Source organism: Aotus nancymaae, unplaced genomic scaffold (genome assembly GCF_030222135.1).
Source record: "Aotus nancymaae isolate 86718 unplaced genomic scaffold, 86718_ANA_hifiasm-v0.15.2.pri h1tg000049l, whole genome shotgun sequence".
Lineage (NCBI taxonomy): Eukaryota > Metazoa > Chordata > Mammalia > Primates > Aotidae > Aotus > Aotus nancymaae.
The window spans coordinates 8817488-8833630 of record NW_026988463.1 but is presented as its reverse complement, the minus strand read 5'-3'; positions in this window follow the sequence as shown (position 1 = coordinate 8833630).

Sequence of the window (16143 nt, the reverse complement as noted above, 5' to 3'; positions counted from 1 at the left end):
TTTGCAATTAGGCAGAGAAGGGCTGGACAGTTTCACTGGAGGAGTTGTTAGTGGTGGTCAGTTTCCCAATGGAGAACTCTAAGTTTTATAGAGAGGGCTGGTCAATTTCACGAAGTCAAAGTTCAAGGATGGCTGGTGGATTTCATCTTCCCCAATCCAGAGGGCCAACCCTTCTCCAGGCCTTCTGCTAGACGCCCTCTGCCCTGGTCCTGTGACGCATACGTTACTTCTGGCCGGGGTCCCAGCCTACTCAAACCTCAAAGTTTGCGCTCCTCCTGCTTCAGGCAGTTTTCCGAGGCTTTTCTGCCCGGGGGCGGAGTGGGGACCCAGAGCACTGCCAACTTACCATTGCCTCTACTCGCTGTGGGGGAAAGGGCGCTCAGCTCACCAGCTGGAGGCAGCCAGGATGAAAGAGGCCGGCTGCACCCTGGTGAGTCTTAGCATAGGCTCCTTGAACTCTGAGGTGCCATAGACACTGTGCCACTGCACCCGGCCAGCTTTACCCTTTTTTTCTGACAAGAGATGCTGGTTTTCCTTTATGGTAGAGATAGAAATGTTTTGTCTTTAAAGAATGTGCTTAATTTTTAAAAGGGAGGCCGGGCACGGTGGCTCACACCTGTCATCCCAGCACTTTGGGAGGCTTAGGCAGGCAGGTCACTGGAGGTCAGGACTTCAAGACCATCCTGACCAACCAACATGGTTAAACCCCATGTCTACTGAACATACAAAAATTAGCTGGGCGTGGTGGGATGCACTTGTAATCCCAGTTACTCGGGAGGCTGAGGCAGGAGAGTCACTTGAGCCCCGGGAGGTGGAGGCTGCATTGGGCAAGAGCACAGCAGGGCACTCCAGCCTGGGCAACAGAGCGAGACTCTGTCTTTAAAAAAAAAAAAAAAAAAAAAAAAAACCTTTTCAAGGGGAACAGCTTTTCAAAAAGGTGTCCAGTGAATCAGTAATTCAGGCAGTTCCCATGTCTGGCCAAATTCTGCACATGGGTCTGGGGTGGGGAAAGGCTGAGAAACAAGGCCTACCCTGGTCAACTGGCTCCTGTCTGAAACCTCATCTCCAACTGCCTCCTCCTCCAACCCCTTCCTTATTCCATGGACTTCACAGACCCCATGCCCTCTGGTGTGGAGGCAGCCTTTACCAGCATCTTGAGTGAATCGGTTGCTGCGTACCCAGGGCCCTTTCACCCTGCCATGCCACCCTTGGCCACATCCAGCCACCTGTCTTGAAATCTCAACTTGGCATCCCTGCCTGGGAGACCCGCCTCCTTTGCCCCTTACACATCTTCTGGCTCTGTCCTTGATGCTCCATTGGCACTGACCTTGGCCGCTCAGCGTACATCCATCTCATCTCCCTTCCTCTGTGTGCCAGTATCTGAGGTCGGATGATTGTGTCCCTGTGGAGCCCTAGGGACCAGGACCTTACCTACATGGCTTCCTGCTACATCCCCCAGGTCGAATGTGTGACTGAACAAATGAATGAACGAATGAATGAGATGCTTGTACCACTCATCATGGTCCACCCACTGGGTCTGAAATCCCTGGATGTCACAGCCCACGGTCTGGACTTCTTTTTTTTCTTTTCTTTTTTTGAGACAGAGTTTTGCACTATTGCCCAGGTTGGAGTACGGTGGCACAATCATAGCTCACCGCAGCCTCGGCCTCCGTGAGTTCAAGCAATTCTTGTGCCTCAGCCACTTGAGTAGCTGGGACTATATGCGTGCACCACCATGCCCAGCTAATTTTTGTAGTTTGTAGAGAAGTGGTTTCACCTTGTTGGCCAGGTTGGCCTTGAACTCCTGGCCTCATGTGATCTACCTGCCTTGGCCTCCCAAAGTGCTGGAATTACATGCACGAGGCATTGCTCCAGGCCTAGGCTTCTTGGATAGACTTGAAGTTACACATTTTTGGAATGGTTGGAGTCTGCCTCCTTCCCTGGGGATTTTTTCCTTTTTTTTTTTTTTTTTTAAGACGGAGTCTTGCTGTGTTGCCAGGCTGGAGTGCAATGGTGTGATCTCAGCTCACTGCAACGTCTGCCTCCTGGGTTCAAGCGATTCTCCTATCTTAGTCTTCCAAGTAGCTGGGACTACAGGCACGCATCACCACGCCCGGCTAATTTTTGTATTTTTAGTGAAGACGGAGTTTCACCATGTTGGCCAGGATGGTCTCGATTTCTTGATCTCGTGATCTGCCCACTTCGGCCTCCCAAAGTGCTGGGATTACAGGCGTGAGCCACTGCGCCTGGCCCCTCTGTGGATTTTGAAGTGATGGTCCCCCAACACAGGTTGGGACCCCAGATGTGAACTGGGGAAGCCTTGAGGGTGAATGGGTGAGGAAGCCGATGGGGGGGATGCTCTCCAGCTCTGCCCATCCCGGCCATCGCCACAAGGGGGCAGCACCGAGCTGCTGTGAGTCCACCTGTTTCTCCCTCTGCAGGTTCTATGCCCCAAACCCTGCTATGGGGTAAGGAGTCCTCTGTCCACCGCGCCCGGCCCCCCTGTGGATTTTGAAGTGATGGTTCCCCTAACACAGGTTGGGATCCCAGGCGTGGTGTCTGAACCGGGCAAGCCTTGAGAGTGAATGGGTGAGGAAGCCGATGAGGGGATGTGCTCCGGCTCTGCCCATCCCAGCTATTGCCACAAGGGAGCAGCACTGAGCTGCTGTGCGTCCTCCTCAATTTTTCCCTCTGAAGGTTCCATGCCCCAAACTCCGCCATGGGGTAAGGAGTCCTCTCTGCACCGCGCCCGGCCCTCCTGTGGAATTTGAAGTGATGGTACCCCTAACCCTGGTTGGGACCCCAGGAGTGAGGTCAGAACTGAGGAGTCTTGAGGGTGAATGGGTGAGGAAGCGGATGCGGGATGCACTGCGGATCTGCCCATCTCGGCCATTACCACAAAGGGGCAGCACTGGGCTGTTTGTGAGTTCGCCTCCATTTCTCCCTCTGCAGGTTTTTTTTTTTTTTTTTTTTTTTTTGAGACGGAGTTTCGCTGTTGTTACCCAGGCTGGAGTGCAATGGCGCGATCTTGGCTCACTGCAACCTCCGCTTCCTGGGTTCAGGCGGTTCTCCTGTCTCATCCTCCCGAGTAGCTGGGACTACAGGCGTGCGCCACCATGCCCAGCTAATTTTTGTATTTTTTTAGTAGAGACGGGGTTTCACCTTGTTGACCAGGATGGTCTCGATCTCTTGACCTCGTGATCTACCCGCCTCGGCCTCCCAAAGTGCTGGGATTAGAGGCTTGAGCCACCGCGCCCGGCTTTTTTTTTTTTTTTTTTTTTTAATAGAGACGGGGTTTCGCCATGTTGGCCAGGCTGGTCTCAAACTCCTGACCTCAGGTGATCCGCCCGCCTCGGCCTCCCAAAGTGCTGGGATTACAGACGTGAGCCACGTTGCTCGGCCCCCTCTGCAGGTTCTATGCCCCAAACCCTGCCATGGGGTGAGGACTCTTCTCTCCAAAGGTCCCGGCCTCCCTGTGGATTTTGAAGTGATGGTTGCCCGTAATGAGATTGGGACCCCAGGTGTGGTGTCTGAACAGGGGAAGCCTTGATGGTGGATGGGTGAGGAAGCTGATGGGAAGAGGCATCTGCCCATTCCGGTGATTGCCACAAGGGGGTAGCACTGCGCTGCTGTGAGTCCGCCTCAATTTGTGCCTCTCAAGGTTCTATGCCCCAAACCCTGCCATGGGGTGAGGAGTCCTCTCTGTACCGCGCCCGGCCCGCCTGTGGATTTTGAAGTGATGGTTCCCCTAACACAGGTTGGGACCCCAGGCGTGGTGTCAGAACTGGGGAAGCCTTGAGGGTAAATGGGTGAGAAAGCTGATGGAAGGTTGCGCTGTGGCTCTGCCCATCCCGGCCATCGCCACAAGGGGGCAGCACTGGGCTGCTGTGAGTCCGCCTCAATTTCTCCCTCTGCAGGTTCTATGCCCCAAAACCTGCCATGGGATGAGGACTCCTCTCCAACGCGCCCAGCCCGCCTGTGGATTTTGAAGTGATGGTTCCCCTAACACAGGTTGGGGCCCCAGGCGTGGTGTGTGAACTGGGGACGCCTTGAGGGTGAATGGGTGAGGAAGCTGATGTGGGGATGCTCTCCAGCTCTGCCCATCCCGGCCAGAGCTGCCCACCTGGGGGATGCTGTGAGTCCACCTCAATTTCTTCCCCTGCAGGTTGTATGCCCCGAACCCTGCCATGGGGCAAGGAGTCCTCATCACCCACAGTCCTCGCTGAAGAGGTTGCAAAGCCAGCCCAGGTCACAGAGCATGGCTGCGGGAGAGCTGAATTAGACCCCAGGCCCTCAGCACCCAGGAAGTCGCATGGGTCATGGCTTCTGGAAGACTTGTTTTGTTTTGCTTTGAGATGGAGTTTCTTGTTGCCCAGGCTGGAGCGCAATGGCGCAATCTCAGCTCACTGCAACTTCTGCCTCCCCGGTTCAAGCGATTCTCCTGACTCTGCCTTCCTAGTAGCTGGGATTCCAGGCATGTGCCACCACACTCGGCTAATTTTTGTATTTTTAGTAGAGACGGGGTTTCTCCATGTTGGTTAGACTAGTCTCAAACTCCCAACCTCAGGTGATTCGCCTGCCTCGGCCTCCCAAAATGCTGGGATTACAGGTGTGAGCCATGCACCCGACAATTTTTTGTTTTTTAAAAACCTCTTCATCCCCTAAATAAATCCTGGCACCGAGGAAGATGAAGTTGGTCAAATCGTGGACTCCCACTCCAAGCTGGGTGACTCTGGACAGGTGTCTTCTCTCTGAGCCTCAGTTTCCACCCCTGCAAAATAATACCTTCTGCTGAAAGTGTTATGAGCTGGGCGTGGTGGCTCACACCTGTAATCCCAGCACTTTGGGAGACTGAGGTGGGCGGGTCACTTGAGCCCAGGAGTTCTAGACCATCCTGGACAACATGGCAAAACCCTGTCTCTAACAACAACAACAAAAAAAATTAACTGTGTATTGTGGTGTACAAACATAGTCCCACCTACTTGGGAGGCTGAGGCAAGAGGACTGCTTGAGCCCAGGAGGTTGAGGGTGCAGTGAGCCGTGACTGTGCCACTGCCTTCCAGCCTGGGCAACAGAGAAAGACCCTGTCTCAAAAAAAAAAAAAAAAAGTTAAGAGTGTTGTGAAAATTCAGTGAGACAGACCTTCCCTTCTGCCTTCCCTTCCCTTCCACCTTCCCTTCCCTTCCACCTTCCCTTCCCTTCCCTTCCACCTTCCCTTCCCTTCCTTTCTCCCTTCACTTCCCCCTTCCCTTCCCCCATTCCCACAGTTTCACTCTTGTTGCCAAGGTTGGAGTGCAGTTGGGCGATCTCGGCTCTCCACAACCTTTGCCTGCCAGGTTCAAGCGATTCTCCTGTCTCAGTCTCCCAAGTAGCTGGGATTACAGGCATGCGCCACCACACCTGGCTAATTTTGCATTTTTTTTTTTTTTTTTTTTTTTGAGGCGGAGTTTCGCTCGTTACCCAGGCTGGAGTGCAATGGCACGATCTCGGCTCACCGCAACCTCCGCCTCCTGGGTTCAGGCAATTCTCCTGCCTCAGCCTCCTGAGTAGCTGGGATTACAGGCACGCGTCACCATGCCCAGCTAATTTTTTGTATTAGTAGAGACGGGGTTTCACCATGTTGACCAGGACGGTCTCGATCTCTTGACCTCGTGATCCACCCGCCTCGGCCTCCCAAAGTGCTGGGATTACAGGCTTGAGCCACTGCGCCCGGCTAATTTTGCATTTTTAATAGAGATGGGGTTTCTCCATGTTGGTCAGGCTGGTCTTGAACTCCTGACCTCAGGTGATCTGCCAGCTTCGGCCTCCCAAAGTGTTAGGATTACAGGCGTGAGCCACCGCGCCTGGTCTCTCTCTCTCTCTTTCTTTCTTCCTTCCTCTCCTTCCTTCCTTTCTTTCCCTTCCCTCCCTTCCTCTCTTCCTTCCTCCCTCCCTCACTTCTTCCTTTCTTCCCTTCCTTCCTTTCTTCCTTCCTTATTTTTTTGAGACAGGGTGACCAGGCTGGAGTACAGTGATATGATTATAGCTCACTGCAGCTTCAACCTCCCAGGCTCAAGCGATCCTCCAGCCTCAGCCTCCTGAGTAGCTGAGACTACAGGCTTGTGACACCAGACCTGGCTAATTTTTCCTATTTTTTTTTGTAGAGATGGGCGTCTCACTGTGTTGCCCAGGCTGGTCTCAAACTCCTGGGCACAAGTGATCCACCCACCTTGGCCTCCCGAAGCCCTGGGATTACAGGCGAGAGGCACCATGCTCCGCTCATAACACTCTCAGCAGAAAGTATTATTATTTTGCAGGGGAGGAGGCCAAAGCAGCCTCTCAAAATGCTGGGATTATAGGTGTGAGCCGCCGTGCCTGGCTTCATCGTCACTTTCTCGTGCAGAGCTGCTGTGGCCCCTTGGATGAGAGAAGCCGACCCCATGTCACCTCTATCACATCACCTGGTTCGGTGCTGACAGCAGTTACCTTCTCAAAGTAGGTGGTTGCTCATGTTTCGTTTAATTGATTTTTCTGTATTGCCCCTAAAATGTCAGCTTCGTGAGGGTAAGGATGTCAATTTTGTTCATAGCTGTCTTCCCAGTTCCTTGCACACTGCCTGCCCTGTGATAGATGCTCAATAAAGATTATTCAGGCCAGGCGTGGTGGCTCACGCCTGTAATCCCAGCACGTTGGGAGGCTGAGGCAGGTGGATCACCTGAGGTCAGGAGTTCAAGACCAGCCTGGCCAACATGGGGAAACCCTGTATCTAGAAAAATTAAAAAATTAGCTGTGTGTGGTGGTGCGTGCCTGTAATCCCAGCTACTCAGGAGGCTGGGGTAGGGAGAATTGCTTGAACCCAGGAGGCGGAGGTTGGAGTGATCTGAATCACAGCACTGCACTCCTGCCTGGGTGACAGAGCAAGACTCCATCTCAAAAAAGAAAAATTGTTCAAATGACTGAAGAATGAAAGAAATCCATGGGTTGGGCATGATGACTCATGCTTATAATCCTAACACTTTGGGAGGGCTAGGTGGGAGGATCACTTGAGGTCAGGAGTTCGAGACCAGCCTGGCCAAATAGTGAAACCCCATCTCCACCAAAAAAATACAAATTTACATCAGACTCAGTGGCTCACACCTGTAATCCCAGCACTTTGGGAGGCCAAGGCGGGTGGATCACGAGGTCAAGAGATCGAGACCATCCTGACCAACATGGTGAAACCCCAATTCTACAAAAAATACAAAGATTAGCCAGACGTGGTGGCGTGCACCTATAATCCCAGCTACTCGGGAGGCTGAGGCAGGAGAATCGTTTAAACCTGTGCGGTGGAGGCTGCAGTGAGCCAAGATCACACCACTGCATTCCTGGGTGACAGAGCAAGACTCTCAAAAAGGATAAAAAAAAAAGAAAAACAAAACCCAGAGCCACATGAAGCAGTTAGCTCCATACTCGGCACATGGAAAACTTACAGTAAGTTGGCAATTAACATATTAACAAGAACCATGACATAATAAATTCAATTAGCAGAGTCACAAAGGCCAGGGTAGAGGGTAGGCCACCCAGGAATGCCATGAGCTTGGACTTTTGGCAGCCTGGGGACCTGAGGAGGCCCGTGTGGTGCCTTTCCTGCTGTGTGATTCAGGGCACCAGACTCGCCCTCTCTGGGCTACGCTTTCTTTGCGTGCGATCAGGAAGACTCTGTGGCCACGGTTGTTCATGGGAAAAGGAGATGGGACTTTTTTTCCTTCCTACTCATCCTCCCTTCCCAGAGGGCCCAGCTTGAGCAGAGGCGATGAGATAATGAGGAAGAAGGATTCGGAGGAATGAGTTGTGCCTGTAATGACTGCACAATCGGTGTGGGGGGCTGGGTGACAGAGGGGCCTGGAGATGGGGCAGGGGCTTGTTCCTGCCTGGAGCCCTCCCTTCCTCACTCTGGCTCAGCAGTGGGGTCCCATATACCTGTTGTGCGTGTGGACCCTGGAGCCCCAGGGCGGGGACTTGCTGGGTCTGGGGACTCCCTCAACCACTCTGGGTTGAATTTCCAGCTCTGCTCACCACCCTGACTGCCTTATCTTATAGCTTGCGGTGAGGAGTGGATGGGTCGGGGTGGGGGTGAATGAGGTCTAGCGGCTGCTGCAGGTGCCACCCTCGCCACTCCAGCCACATCGCTGGCTCAGGGAGACAACAGAGGAGGTGGAATTCTCCTTCCCAGGTACTGATGGAGGCCCCGCGATCTGAAGGGATGGGAGTGTCAGGGCCACTTCTTCCCCAGCAGCTGCCATCTGTCCATCCATCCATCCTTCTGTCCCCTTCCCTCAGATCCTGGAGGCCTGCCTGGTGGAGGAGGAAGGGCCAGCTCCAGACTGAGAAAGCCTACGGGTGTGGATGTGAAGGGAGAGTGTGGTCGTGTGTGCTTCCACCTGTGTGTTTGTGTGGGAGGTCTGGGTATGTGGAGTGTCTGTGTGTCAAGCAGCTTTTTTTTTTTTTTTTTTTTTTAGAGAGAGTCTTGCTCTTGCCGCCCAAGTTGGAGTGCAGTGGGGACAGTCTCAGCTCACTGCAGCCTCTACCTCCCAGGTTCAAGCGATTCTCCTGCCTCAGCCTCCCAAGTAGCTAGAACTACAGGCATCTACCACCACGCCTGGGTAAATTTGTCTTTTTTTTTTGAGATGGAGTCTCACTCTGTTGCCCAGGCTGGAGTGCAGTGGTGCAACCTTGGCTCATTGCAACCTCCGCCTCCTGGGTTCAACCAGTTCTCCTGCTGCAGCCTCCCAAGGAGCTGGGACTAAAGGCATGTGCCACCACGCCCAGCTAAGTTTTGTATTTTTAGTAGAGATGGGGTTTCACCATGTTGGCCAGGATGGTCTCAATCTCTTGACCTTGTGATCCACCCGCCTTGGCCTCCCAAAGTGCTGGGATTACAGGCATGAGCCACTGAGTCTGATGTAAATTTGTATTTTTTTGGTGGAGATAGGATTTCACTATTTGGCCAGGCTGCTCTCAAACTCCTGACCTCAAGTGATCCTCCTGCCTTGGTCATCCAATGTGCTGTGATTACAGGTGTCAGCCACCATGCCTGGCCTGCCCTTGTTTCTTCAATGTGCATTTATTGAGCACCTATTATATGCCAGGCACACAAAATTGAGCAAGGCAAGGCAGATGAGGTGCTTACCCAAAGGAGCCCACATTTTGGTGGAGGAAACAGGTGCCAGACACCAGACACGTTCTTTTTTTTTTTTTTTTTTTTTTTTGAGACAGAGTCTCACTCTGTCACCAGGCTGGAATGCAGTGGGGAGGCGATTCTCCTGCCATAGCCTCCCGAGTAGCTTGGATTACAGGCATGCGCCACCACGTCCAGCTAATTTTGTATTTTTAGTAGAGACTGGGTTTCTCTATGTTGGTCAGACGGGTCTCGAACTCCTGACCTCGTGATCCGTCCACCTCAGCCTCCCAAAGTGCTGGTATTACATGTGTGAGGTCCACCTCAGCCTCCCAAAGTGCTGGGATTACATGTGTGAGCCACCGTGCCAGGCAGAGCCAAAAATTAAAACAATTTAACTCATGGAGAAAGAGAGTAGATGGTTACCAGAGACTAAGAAGGGTAGCTGAGAGGGGGAATAGACATGGTTAATGGGATGAAAGTGTAGTTAGAATTAATAAGATCTAGTGTTTGATAGAACAACCAGGTGACCATAGTTAACAATAATTTATTGCACATTTTAGTTTATTTATTGACTCTTGAGACAGGGTCTCCCTCTGTTTCTCAGGCTGGAGTGCAGCGATGCGATCTCAGTTCTGCAAACTCCACCTCCCAGGCTCAAGTGATCCTCCCACCTCAGCCTCCCAAGTAGCTGGGATTACAGGTGCATGCCACCATGCCCAGCTAAAGTTTTGTAGTTTTTATAGAGATGGGGGTTTCATCTTGTTGCCCAGGCTGGTCTCGAACTCTTGGACTGAAGTGATCCACCCACACCTCACTCTCCCAAAGTGCTGGAATTACAGGTGTGAGCCACCAAAGCCCAGCTGTATATTTAAAAATAACTACAAGAGTGAAATTGGGGCCAGGTGCAGTGGCTCAGTGCCTATAATCCCAGCACTTTGGGACATCAAGGCAAGCGGATCACCTGAGGTCAGGAGCTTGAGAACAGCCTGGCCAACATGGTGAAACCCCGTCTTTACGAACAATACAAAATGAGCCGGTGTGGTGGCAGGTGCCGGTAGTCCCAGCTACTTGGGAGGCTGAGGAGGAATCCTGGAGGTCGAGGCTGCAGTGAGCGGTGATCGCTCCTCTGCACTCCAGCCTGGGCGATGAAGCAAGATCTCATCTCAAAAAGAAAAGAAAGAAACAGGAAATGCTGTAGAATATATGTCTGACCTTATCAGCAGGGTGAGGTGAAAACCCCAGAAGTCACATAGGGAGAGGGTCAGATTTGCCCACATGGAAGCAGAGACAGGCAGTGCCCCCGGCCCCAGCCCCATCCCGCCACTGCCTCTGCCTGCTCCCCACCCTCCGCAGCAGGAGGAGCTCCAGCCGAGCCTGGGCCTCTTGGGTGTTTTCTGGCATAAGCCCTGAGCTGTACTTCTCATCCTAGCAGCCACCAGATCCCCGCTCTCAAAGAAACATTTGCAATGGGCCCTTTGCCATCCCGGGATGAAATCCATAGAAATATGTTTGTTAACACATATGTTAAGAAAAAGTTGAGGCTGGATGCGGTAGTTCACCCCTGTAATCTCAGCACTTTGGGAGGCTGAGGGAGGATCACTTGAGGTGATTACAGGAATTTGAGAGCAGCGTGGCCAACGTGGTGAAACCCCATCTCTACTAAAAATAAAAAAATTTGGCCGAGAATTGTGGCATGTGCCTGTAATCTCAGTTACTTGGGAGGCTGAGGCAGGAGAATCACTTGAACCCAGGAGACAGAGTTTGCAGTGAGCTGAGACGGCGTGGCTGTACTCCAGCCTGGGCAAGAGTGAGACTCTGTCTCCAAAAAAACACAAAGTTCATTGTAATGCCCTAATGGTAACATAAAAGAAAAATTAAAAAGCAATTTACAGTAAAATCTTTACACACTACACATGAATACATATTTCACTACTTCATATGGATTCTATTGCCTCTAGATGTGATAAATGCCACTCCAATCTTAGTGTTGACCCAAGATAAATGAAAACATGTCCCTACGAAGACTTGTACACGAGGCCAGGCTCGGGGGCTCAGGCCTGTAATCTCAGCACTTTTGGGAGGCGGAGGCAGGTGGATTGCTTGAGCTCAGGAGTTTGACACCAGCTTGGGCAACATAGCAAAACGTGGTTTCTACTAAAAGTTAAAAAAAAAAAAAATTAGCCAGGTGTGGTATCCCACACCTGTGGTCCCAGCTACTGGGCAGGCTGAGGTGGGAGGATGTCTTGAGCCTAGGAGGCAGAGGTTGCAGTAAGCCGAGATCGCACCACTGGACTCCAGCCTGGATGACAGAGACTCCGTCACAACAACAACCACAACAGCAAAGACTATACTCTTTAAATGTGTGCATTTTATAGAATGTCAGTTATATCTCATTAAAGCGGTTTAAAAACAGGATTTTTCAGCCAGGCGAGGTGGCTCACGCCTGTAATTCAGCACTTTGGGAGGCCAAGGTGGGCGGATCACGAGGTCGGGAGTTCAAGGCCAGCCTGGCCAACATGGTGAAACCCTGTCTCTACTAAAAATACAAAAAAATTAGCCGGACACGGTGGTGCGCACCTGTAATACCAGCTACTTGGGAGGCTGAGGCAGGAGAATCGCTTGAACCCGGGAGGCGGAGCTTGCAGTGAGCTGAGATCTTGCCATTGCCCTTCAGCCTGGGCGACAGAATGAGACTCCATCTCCAAAAACAAACAAACAAACAAAAGAAAAACAGGATTTTTCAGGCGGTGAAGCCACTCTGTATGAAACTGTAATGGGAGATCCATGTCATTACACATTTCTTCAAAGAAACAGCACATACAGCACTAGGAGTGACCCGAATTTAAACCATGGATTCTGAGCAATGACTTGTCAATGCAGGTTGACCCACTGTAACAAATGCGCCACTCGGGTGTGTGATGTTGATGGCGGGGGACGCTGTGCATGTGTGCTGGTCAGGAGTGTCTGGCAAATCTCTGTATTTTCTGCTCAGTTTTTGTTTGTTTTGACACAGGATCTCTCTGTTGCTAGATTGGAATGCAGTTGTGTAATCATGGCTCATTGCTGCCTCGACCTACTGGGTTCAATCTGTCCTCCTCCTGCCTCAGCCTCCCAAGTAGTTGGGATCAGAGGTGTGTGCCACCACATCCAGCTAATTTTTTTTTTTAAGATGGAGTCTCACTCTGCCACCCAGGCTGGAGTGCAATGGCATGATCTCGGCTCACTGCAACTTCTGTCTACCGGATTCAAGCAATTCTCCAGCCTCAGACTCCTTTGTAGCTGGGATTATAGGTGTCACCACCATGCCCAGCTAATTTGTGTATTTTTAGTAGAGACAGGTTTTCACCATGTTGGCCAGGCTGGTCTCAAACTCCTGACCTTGGGTGATCCTCCGGCCTCAGCCTCCCAAAGTGCTGAGATGATAGGTGTTAGCCACTAGGCCCAGCCCTTTCTACTCAATTTGGCAGTGAACCTAAACTGCCTTAAAAAACAAAGTCCGTGTTTGTCTTTTTTACAGACAGGGTCTCACTCTGTTGCCCAGGAGTGCAGTGCATGATCAGAGCTCGCTGTAACCTCTGACACCTGTGCTCAAGTGATGTGCCTGCCTCAGCCTCCCAAAATGTTGGGATTACAAGCACGAGCCACCTTGCCCAGCCCTCTTTCTTTCTTTTCTTTTTCTTTCTCTCTCTCGCTCTTCCCTCCCTCCCTTCCTCCCTCTCTCCCTCCTTTTCTTTCTCTTTTTTTTAATTTTAGAGACAGGATCTTGCTATGTTGCCTAGGCTTGTCTACAACTCCTGGCTTGTAGTCATCCTCCTGTCTTGGCCTCCCAAGTAGCTGGGATTATGGGCGTGAGCCAATGTGCTTGGCCATGGATGAATTTTCATGAAGTGAACCCACCCATGTACCCAGACTGAGGAACACAAGTTTGCCAGATCCTAGAATCCCACCTTGTGCCCCTCCTGGTCATGGCCTTCCCCCTGCCCATCCCAGGGTCCCCACTTGTTTGACTATTTATTTATTTATTTATTTATTGAGATGGAGTCTGGCTCTGTCACCCAGGCTGCACTGCAGTGGCGCGATCTCGGCTCACTGCAGCCTCCACCTTTCAGGTTCAGGCGATTTTTGTGCTTCAGCCTCCTGAGTAGCTGGGATTACAGGTGTTTACCACCATGCTGGGCTAAGTTTTGTATTTTTAGTAGAGACAGGGTTTCACCATGGCCAGGCTGGTTGTGAACTCCTGACCTCAAGTGACCTGCTTGCCCCAGCCTCCCAAAGTGCTGGGATTACAGGCATGAGCCACTGTACCCGGCCTTGACTTTTTTAATAAACAGCTTATCTGAGTGAGTCATAATTCAAACACCATAGGGCTCACCCATTGAAAGCACACAATTCAATGATTTTTAGTGTATTTACAGACTTGTGCAACTATGACCACCATCAATTTCAGCACATTTTCATCAAAAAGAAACCCCTGTCAATATTAACTGTCTATCCCCCACCCTGACCCCAGGCAGCCCCTAACCTACTTCCTGTGTCTAGGGACTTGCTTATTCAGGACATTTTATACAGATGGCATCACACAACATGTGGCTTTTGTGTCTGGCTTCCTTCCCTTAGCAAGGTTCCTCTGTGTTGTGGCAGGCATCAAGATTTCATTCCTGTTGATGACTGAACCGTTGTCAACTGTATAGATACACAACGTTTTGTTTATCCTTTCATCACCTGATGGACATCTGAGCTGTTTCTACCTTTTGGTTATTAGGAATAATACTACAATAAACCTTACTTTGTCACCCAAGCTGGAGTGCAGTGGCACAATCACGGATCACTGCATCCTCGATCTCCTGGGCTCAAGGGATCCTCCCACCTCAGCCTCCCCAGGAACTGGGACTACAGGTGGGTGCTACTATTCCTGGCTAATTAAAAAAATTTTTTTTTGTCCATGCTGGTCTTGAACTCCTGAACTTAAGAGATCCTCCTGCTTCCTGCCAGGTGTGAGCCACCATGCCCAGCCCAACAATTAAATAATTTTAAAATTTATTTTTAACTTTTTTTTTTTTTTTTGAGACAGGGACTTGCTGTCACCCAGGTGGGAGTGCAGTGGCGTGATCTTGGCTCACTGCAACCTCAACTTCCTGGATTCAAGCGATTGTCCTGCTTCAGCCTTCCAAGTAGCTGGGATTACAGGTGCCCATCACCACGATGGGCTAATTTTTGTGTTTTTAGTAGAGATGGGCTTTTCATGTTGGCCAAGCAGGTCTTGAACTCCTGAGCTCAAGTGATCCTCCTACCTCGGCCTCCCAAAGTACTGGGATTACAGGTGTGAGCCACTGTGTCTGGCCTTGACTTTTTTTTTTTCTTTTGAGAGGAAGTCTCGCTCTGTCGTCCAGGCTGGAGTGCAGCAGTGCAATCTCGGCTCACTGCAACTTCCACCTCCTGAGTTCAAGCAATTCTCCTGCCTCAGCCTCCCAACTAGCTGGGACTACAGGCACATGTCATCATGCTCTGCTAATTTTTGTATTTTTAGTAGAGACGGGGTTTCACTATGTTGGCCAAGCTGGTCTTGAAATCCTGACCTCATGATCTACCCGACTCGGGCTCCCAAAGTGCTGGGATTACAGGCATGAGCTGCCACGCCCTGCCTAGCCTTGACTTTTTAATAAACGGCTTAACTGGGTCATAATTCACACAACATACAATTCACCCATTGAAAGCACACAACTCAATGATTTTTAGTATATTCACAGAATTGTTAAACTATCACCACCATCAATTGCAGCACATTTTCATCATTTCAAGAAAAACCCCTGTACCCTTCAAGTATCAACCATCTACACTCCCCACCCCACCTCCAGCCTCTAGCAACCCCTAACCTACTTCCTGTCTCTAGGGATTTGCCTATTCAAGACATTTTTTTTTTCTTTGAGACAGAGTTTCCTTCTTGTTGCCCAAGCTGGAGTGCATTGGAGCAATCTTGGCTCACTGCAACCTCCAGCTCTTGGGTTCAAGCGATTCTCCTGCCTCAGCCTTCCAAGTAGCTGGGATTGTAGGTACACACCACCATGCCCGGCTAATTTTCTGTATTTTTAGTAGAACTGGAGTTTCACCATGTTAGCCACACTGGTCTTGAACTCCTGACCTCAGGTGATCCACCCGCCTCGGCCTCCCAAAGTACTGGGATTATAGGTGTGAGCCACCGTGCCAGGCCCTATTCGGGACATTTTATACAGATGGACTCCACAACGTGTGGCCTTTTGTTTCTGACTTCTTAGCATGTTTTTAAGATTCCTCTTTGTTGTGGTATGCATCAAGATTTCACTCCTGTTGACCACCGAACTTGTCTACTGTATAGACAGATACACAACATTTTGTTTACCCTTTCAGCTCTTGATGGACATCTGAGTTGTTTCTACCTTTTGGCTATTATGAGCAATACTGCTATACACTTTACTCTGTTGCCCAGGCTGGAGTGTAGTGGCACAATCAGGGATCACTGCAGCCTCGATCTCCCGGGCTCAAGGGATCCTCCCACCTCAGGAACTGGGACTACAGGTGGGTGCTACTACTCCTGGCTAATTAAAAAAATATATTTTTGTAGAGAAGGGGTCCTACTCTGTTGTCAAGGCTGGTGTTGAATTCCTGGGCTTAAGAGATCCTCCTGCCTCGGCTTTCCAAAGTGCTGGGATTCCAGGCGTGAGCCACCACGCCCAGCCCAAGTGAATTATTTATTAATTTTTAAAAAATTTTTTTGATATGGAAACTGGCTGTCGCCTCTCTGTGCCTCAGTTTTCTCTCCTGTAAAACAGAAGTAACATCATTTACCGCCAAAAACAGAGGACTCAAGGAAGGCTGGAAATGAAACAAGAAAAGAGAAAAAACCCAACATCCCAAACGGGAAAAAACTCGTTTTCCTGGTGTGTTTGTGTGTGTGTGTGTGTGTGTGTGTGTGTGTGTGTGTGTGTGTACGTGCGCGCGCGCATGTTTTATTTCCTTTTTCCTCCTGT